Source organism: Ailuropoda melanoleuca, chromosome 12 (assembly GCF_002007445.2).
Source record: "Ailuropoda melanoleuca isolate Jingjing chromosome 12, ASM200744v2, whole genome shotgun sequence".
NCBI classification, from domain to species: Eukaryota; Metazoa; Chordata; class Mammalia; order Carnivora; family Ursidae; genus Ailuropoda; species Ailuropoda melanoleuca.
In genome coordinates, this window is record NC_048229.1 from 256723 (window position 1) to 264575 (window position 7853).

At 47.0% G+C, this 7853-nt stretch overlaps 1 long non-coding RNA gene across 1 annotated transcript; it reads right to left on the reverse strand.

The window, feature by feature from the left end:
• Positions 1-5481: 5481 nt before the first annotated feature.
• On the reverse strand, positions 5482-7847 carry LOC117795186. The gene is made up of 2 exons (XR_004619043.1): positions 7331-7847; positions 5482-7080 (listed from the first exon to the last, which is right to left on the reverse strand). It is a non-coding gene; the product is annotated as an uncharacterized LOC117795186 (long non-coding RNA).
• Between the last annotated feature and the right edge of the window lie 6 nt (positions 7848-7853).

The following is a 7853-nucleotide window of genomic DNA, read 5'->3' on the forward strand; positions in this document are numbered from 1 at the left end:
CTTTAGAGCCGCTCAGCTAGCGCCTCCTGGGTTCCATCCCGAGCTGGTCCGTTACTTAGAGACCGGTTTTTGCTTAGTAACAGGTCGCTGGTGTTTCCCATTGGCCGCGGCGCCCACGCCCACTGCCCCAAGCGGCTATTGGCTAAGATTGTGTCTGTCTCTTGGCCAATTCCCCGCCTCTGCGTTGCTACGAGACAGCACCCTGCCTAGCAACGGGCGATTCCTAATTGCCACTGGCCGGGGTGCGGTGGCAGGAGGGTTAGCTGCGACTGTTCTGGCTCCTTAACCGCCGGAGACCGTGGCGGGGCTCCTGCCGTCCAGGCCCGGGCTGCGCTGAAGGCGGAGGGCGCCGGGGGCGGGGGGAGTGCTGGGTGCTGCAGGCTCAGCGCGTTCTGCGGAGCTGCAGGGAGACCCCGTCCTCGGGCGAGCTTTGGTGGGGGCTCCAGCAGTCGGGACCCTAAGTGGGGACGGGGACGCGGCCCGGACGCACCTACGGGTTGTGACCCCGCGGGGGCGGGTCGGGCTGGTCCCGGGACCCTCTCTTCCCGCCGCGGGGTTTCAGGGCTGTCCGCTCCTGCACCGGAGTCTCTCCCAGGCCTCCGGGCGGAGGGCGCGCGCGCCCACCCTCCCGCGCGCAACCCTCTCCGGTTCCCTGCTCCCTCGGGCTCTCTCCCGGCACCGCAGTTTCTCGGAATGCGAATTCCTGTCGGAGCCGGCTCCTTTAGTAGCTAGCTGGCTTCCTTCATCCGCTTTATCCGGCAGTTGGGTCATTTGTGTGGTTGCCTTTGTTTTCCGTGTGGTTTTGTGACTTTTGCCCCATTTTTCTCCCTTAGTTTGTAATTTACACGTAAGAACGTGTGCCGCCAAGTTTAAAATATATAACATCTAGTTTATATTTTTATTTATTTTTACTCTCACCTACAATTTTTGAAATATACTATCTCCCCATGGCAAGAAATTCAGCAGGTTTTTTATTTCTAGAGGGCATGTGACACAATTGTACATTTTTTAAAAAATACAGCAGTTGATTAATGCACTTATTTCTTTTTTTTTTTTAAATTTATTTATTTGACAGAGAGAGACAGCCAGTGAGAGAGGGAACACAAGGAGGGGGAGCGGGAGAGGAAAAAGCAGGCTCCCAGCGGAGGAGCCCGATGTGGGGCTCGATCCCAGAACACCGGGATCACGCCCTGAGCCGAAGGCAGACGCTTAACGACCGAGCCGCCCAGGCGCCCCTAATGCACTTATTTCTAAATTTTTCTGTGTGTTATTTCATCCCTAATCTTAAAGGAGAGCTTTTGTGCTTCTTGAAGGATGAATGGGCTTTTCTTATAGGATGGGCTGGAGTGGCTAGCTGGGAGGTTCAAGGCAAGAGGTGGCATGTGAACATCTTTAAAATGGCTTTTATAAAAGAGTAGACTAGTTTAAATTAATTGTAAGGATATACATCAGTAATAACTAAACTCTGTGAAATATAAGTCCCCCTATCAAAACCCAGTTCTCCGTGGCTTCCCTGTAAGAGTAAGTCTATGCTGCCATGGTATCTCGCTTTTATCTGGATCCTCTGTGGCCTTGCTTTCGTAGCCTGTGTATTCTTCCTCAGTGTGGCTGGTCGCTCAGAGTGTCATGTTCTCTTTAACTATTGCACGTTCGCAGGAATATCCACTCTCTGTTACAGCAGGTAGCCTCCCAGTGGTTTTCCTGATTCTGCCCTTTCAACAGATTAATGTTTTCCTGCTTTTGGTTACTTTTGTGACTTTATCTCATTTTCCACCTAAGTTTATAATTAGATTTGGGATACTAATGACGAAGTATACATTTATAAAAAAAAAAAAACTATATTATATTCACTAGAAGACCAACCTGCCCTGACATTCAACAAACAGCAATCTTTCTAATGGTTCCATTAAAACAAAATAGAATCTATTTAACTAAAACTTTCTGGTCATCCTCAATGTTTAAAAAATCCTATCCAATTATGGAATTACTTTAAAATCTACTTTTCAGCCTGGGTGATTACTCCGCTAAGTGTCTAACTCAATTTCAGCTCAGGCCATGATCTCAGGATTGTGAGATTGAGCCCACCCCCTGTGCTTAGTAGGAAGTCTGCTTGAGACTCTCTCCTCCTCCTGCAGCACCCCCCATGCATGCTCTCACTCTCTCTGAAATGAAAAATAAATCTTTAAAAGAAAATCTACTTTTTGTTCGTTTTTATTATTTTAACATTTTTATTGAAGTATAGCTAACAATGAAAGTCTGTTATTGATAGTAATACATTTTTTGGTAAATCAATGTTGGTGAATGTTGAAACTTGGTGTGTTTGGGAAAATGGCTACTTTCAGCTTATTTTTATTAAACTGATTAGAGATAGCATACCATGTTCAGTAGTTATGATGGCAGTGGCATTCCAGGGCAGACGAGTGTGCTGATAACAGCAGGTGTCTCTGTAGAATAAGGAGGCGATTTCTTGATAATCTTTAAAATAGGGACTCTGGGGGCACCCGGGCGGCTCAGTCTGTGAAACTGAAGCATTTCAGCTCAGGTCATGATCTCAGGGTCCTGGGACTGAGTTCCACATCGGGCTCCCTGCTTAGCAGGGAGACTGCTTTTCCCTCTCCCTCTGCCTGCTGCTCCCCCAGCCTGTGCTCTCTTTATCAAATAAAATCGTAAAAAGAAAAAAAAGGTGTATTTATTTGAGAGACACAGAGAGAGAGAGAGTGCGCTGGCGAGCTAAGCAAAGGGAAGAGGGGGAGGGATAGAGGACTAACAGACTGCACCGAGTGAGCGGCCTGAGGCAGGGTCAGGACCTGAGCTGAAACCGAGAGTTGGGCCCTCCACCTACTGTGCCACCTAAGCGCCCCATCTTACAGATTTTTAGATATGTGGAATCATACACTAGATTTTTCTTTTTCTGGGATCTCATTGTACTCGTTTTGGGATTTATTCATGATGTCGTATTGTTTGTTCCTTTTTTATTGCTGAGTTGTGTTCTGTTAGTCCCTTACCTTGGAAACAGACCTGGAAAACAGGTGGTCTAATCGAAGGTGCCCCAAACCACAATTTCTGACACTGCCGGCCAACCACCGCCATAAAGAGGCCGACCTCTGACCCTTCCTCAAGCAGTACAATTCACTGGAGATTTGTCACAGGGGCATGGTTCTCTCATGGTGGCTAAGCTGGGATTCCTACGGATGATGCCTTGTTTCGGCTATATCGAACCTTTGATGCCTCTCGTTGTTTGAAATATTACTCTTTCAGCTAGTTGACATTCTGCCTGACCTATTTTTATGAACTTTCATGGAAGCCAGTCACCATAGCTGCCATCCTGGAAATTATTTTGCTTGTCACTTTCTTAAGTTATTCCAGATATGAGCATATTAAACTAACTTGTAAGCACGCTGTGAGTCATAAAGAAGGTGGAATTTTTATAGCCATGTTTCCTCTTAGATTACTAACATGAATACAAATTAGTGCTTGAAACTGAAATTAACCATGTAAAGTCATCTCGTTTCATCTTTTTATTTATTTTAAAAGATTTTATTTCAGAGAGAGAGTGTGTGAGCAGGGTCAGGGGCAGAGGGAGAGGATCTTCAAGCAGGCTCCCCCATGAGCAGGAAGCCCAACGTGAGGCTCCATGCCACCACCCACGAGACATAACCCAAGACGAAACAGAGTAGGCAGCCCAACCCACTAAGTCACCCAGGCACCTTCTAGTTTCATCTTTTTAAGCAAAGAACTCTGCACAAAACAACTATATAATCTCAATGAGAAACATCAATTTTTGAAACATTATTTAAGAGAGCGAGCGAGCATGGTAGGGGAGGGGCAGAAGGAGAGGGAGAAGCAGGCTCCGGGCTGACCAGGGAGCCAGAGGCGGAGGCGGGGCTGGATCCCAGGACCCTGAGATCACAACCTGAGCTGAAGGAAGACACTTAACCCACTGAGCCACCCAGGCGCCCTTAAAAACATTTTCTAACAAAAGCCTAATATTAAGTACTTGGTAGGTGCTTTTCTAAAAGTCCTAAAGACTTAAACCAGCATGCATTCAAAGACCTCATATGAAAAATTTGATGGAACATCGTTTATTATACTGACAATTTGGGAACATCCTAAATGCCACACAGTAAAGGAATTTTTTTTAAACAAAGCATCTTTATTTTTTTAATGATTTTATTTTTAAGTAATCTCTATACCCAGCATGGGGCTGAACTCAAGCTCAACACCAAGAGTTGCAGGCTCTGCCGACTGAGCCAGCCAGGCACAGTAAGGGAATCGTTAAATTACTGTACATTCTTCCAGTGGAATATTAGGCAGCTCTTAAGATGTATGTTTCATAGACATTTCAGAGCATTGAAAAGGCTCACAATCCAATGTAAAGTGGAAAAAAGCAAAAAACAGGAGTTTCCCAAGTGTCCTCGAAACTAGAGGGAGAGATTGCTGCAGGAAAATTCTTATCCATAGAAAGTGAGGTAATTTTTCATTTTTTCCCTAATTCATTAGTTTCTAAAATTTTCTAATTTCAAATGAATATTTGAAATTAGAAAATATTTTTTAAAAAAGATTTTATTTATTTGAGAGAGAGAGAATGAGAGAGAAAGAGAGCATGAGAGGGGGGAGGGCAGAGGGAGAAGCAAACTCCTCATTGAGTGGGAAGCCTGATGCGGAATTTGATCCTTGGACTCCAGGATCTTGACCTGAGCCAAAGGCAGTCGCTCAACCAACTGAGCCACCCAGGAGCCCCAGAAAATGTTTTTCCTTGAAAATAAAGTTTACATAATGTCCAAAAACAGTAGCAAATTTTAACTCCATGAGTGCTTTTTTCTGTGTAACATTTATCTGTCTACATTGTTTTGATTGCACTTTTTCTTAAAAAACTCTGACACATGGGGCTCCTGGGTGGCGCAGTCGTTAAGCAGCTGCCTTCGGCTCAGGGCGTCTTCCCGGTGCTCTGGGATCGAGCCCCACATCAGGCTCCTCCGCTAGAAGCCTGCTTCTTCCTCTCCCACTCCCCCTGCTTGTGTTCCCTCTCTCGCTGGTTGTCTCTCTCTGTCAAATAAATAAATAAGATCTTTAAAAAATAAATAAAAATTAAAAAAAAATCTGACACAGATATTAACAAGTCTATCCCTCTAGCCGTATTAAAAGATCTGTCTTTGACCTATGGGGTAAGTAAAATATCGTTTCACACACCAAACATTTGTGGCTTTATTTTATAATAGATTTATAATATTTTATTTTATAATATAATACCAGAACCTGAAGTCCTGGTTAGACAGATCAACACTAGGGCACATTTTCACTCACTCTCACGCAGTGAAATGAGTTCTGTCTCCAGGCAAAAGAAGGGTCTTCTGTTCCCATGGTTTTGCACATACTCATTCTCCCCACACTTCCCATGGGGATTCCTTCAGATGAAGGGTTGGCACAGAGCACAAAAGAAAATGGGGGGGGGGCAGAGAAGCAGAGAAGGGGAAGCATTTCTCATTTCCCATCTTGTTTTTTATTTCAAGTATCAGCCCTGGCTCTGATTTTCATGGGTTCTGTGGCTTTATCTTTTGAGCATGATTTTTAGCTGCAATACTTTGCTTTTGGAACCTGTGCTTACTTTCAGTTACCTGCCCATCGCTCCACCCCAGTGGCCCTGCTTTTTGGGTTGGATGCCATGGAGCAGAGGAAGCTTGCTGTCTCATGAACAAGTGTGCAAGGTTTGAGGAATATCCATGATTTTCCAGGTGGGACCTTTCTAGATGCATTTTCCTGTAATATTATAAGAGGTGTTTCCAAACTGCAATTACATTCCATTGTAATGACAAGATTTTCTGTTTGGCCTCAACATCATAGCAGTTCAAAGCTGAAATATGTTCTAGGTGACAAGAAACTTTTACTTCATGTGGTGTTTAAATAAGGTCCTGCCCGGAAGAGGTTATGCTGTCGTGAGGGATGTCCTCTGGAGACCAGTGGGGTTTTAGAGGAACATTTTGCCCTCTCCAGATATTAGCTGACATGTCCCCTGTTGCTCCTGTTTCTGCATAGACGTCCACCTACCCTCTTCCCTTTGGAAAAGCCCCACCCATCTGTGGGTAGGTTTTGATACCACATTTTTATTTTTGAATGCTGAATCCTTTTTTTACATACTTGTATATATTCGCTGAAGCAAAGAAATATGTTAAACAAGTCAGTAAGACTTTCTCTGATGATTCAAGTAAACTTAAGATGAAAACCCCCTTCATTTTCCTGGATTACATCCTCAAAACAGAAGTACAAGTAATGAGTAATCATTACAGACCTCAATATGTTTTGTGCAGGATAGCATTACATCATTGGAAGGAATTAGTAAGTCCTGGTGACATAACCCACAGTCGATGTGTTCTACTGGAATCAGAGAGCGATCAGAGTGTCTAGAATCAGGGCTTGGTAAGCGTTTCCCTGCTCAGCGCAATGTCCAGTTCTTCGTGGAAAGCTGAGATGCTGCTGGGGCTGGAACAGCTGTGTTCTTGAACAAAAAGTCCTGCTTAGCCAGACACATACTGTCTCCAATACCCAAAGAGTCCAATAAGGGGCTGCGTTTTTCCACCTAAACCAAATTTCTTATTTTTTTCTTTTAAGATTTTATTTATTTATTAGAGAGAGAGAGAAAGGGCAGGAGCAGGGGGAGCGGCAGAGGGAGAAGCAGGTTCCCCGCTGAGCAGGGAACCCCATACGCCTCGATCCCAGGTCTCCAGGATCATGACCAGAGCCAAAGGCAGACGCTTAATGGACTAAGCCACCCAGGCGCCCCTAAACCAAATTTCTTAAGAGGAATTTTTAATTCTGGCCTTTGCTATGTCTGGAATCCGAGGCAGGAGAGAGGCGCTGCGCTAAGGCTAAGTGGACGGGTACCTTTGGCCTGACCGCCTCCTCTGTCCCAGCGGTCCTGACACCTGTCGCGCAAGAAGGCTGGGGCTGTGCCTTTGGCGCGGCTGCATCCCAGCCTGCGTAGACTGATAGGGCGAGGCCCTGGTTCCGAGAGCAAGTCCAGAGATCTCAGAGCTTCACAAAACGGCGGGGAATAACAATCTCAGAAGGAGGATACTCGCTTTCCTTATTTAAAGAAAAAGGGTATTCGATGAGAAAAGGTAATAATTACACACCGTGTGAAATTTAAGGCCACAAAGGCGTATGCAGTACAGTCCCCGGACGGAGAGGCTCCCTCCCAAGCATGCACTTCCGTGGGCGCACGGACGGACGTGTGCCTGCCCCCGCCGCCCGGGAAAGCGCCGGGAGAGCCCCCGCGCTCCAGCCCCGCCACCTGCTGAGTCACAGGCGACGAGCAGGGAATGCGGCCGCTCACCGACGCAGCTGCTTTCGCTCGCTCAATCCTCCCGGCGCATTAGCCGACTTCCGGGTCAGTGCTCCCCGGCCGGTGGAAATCGACATCCGGAAGTGCGGGTTTATCTCGCAGATCTCGCCATTAGACAGGCTGACTGCGCTTCGAGCACTTCAAAACCACGCGCACGTCCAACACAGCTTTGAGGATTTGTTTCGGACGCCCGACCCCTAAGTAACTCCATCCCTTTTGCCCTGACTTAACATGGCGCCGACCGCCGAGCTCTCAATAGTCGAAGTCGTCCTGGCCATCACCAAAAATGGCGCTCAGACCCACAGCCAGCCGTCTGCGCACACTCCGCCAGCCCCCACACTCCCCCTCTCGATGGCCGCTCGGGGTTCCGCTCTAGCCGCCGCGTTCGGTGGGCGACACCGCCAGCCAATCGCAGGGCACGGACGCTGCTGGCCCCGCCCGGCTGATCAGCTGAGGGATCCGCGATGTCTGTTGACAGCGGCGGCGGAGGCGGAGGCGGAGGCGGCGGCGGCGG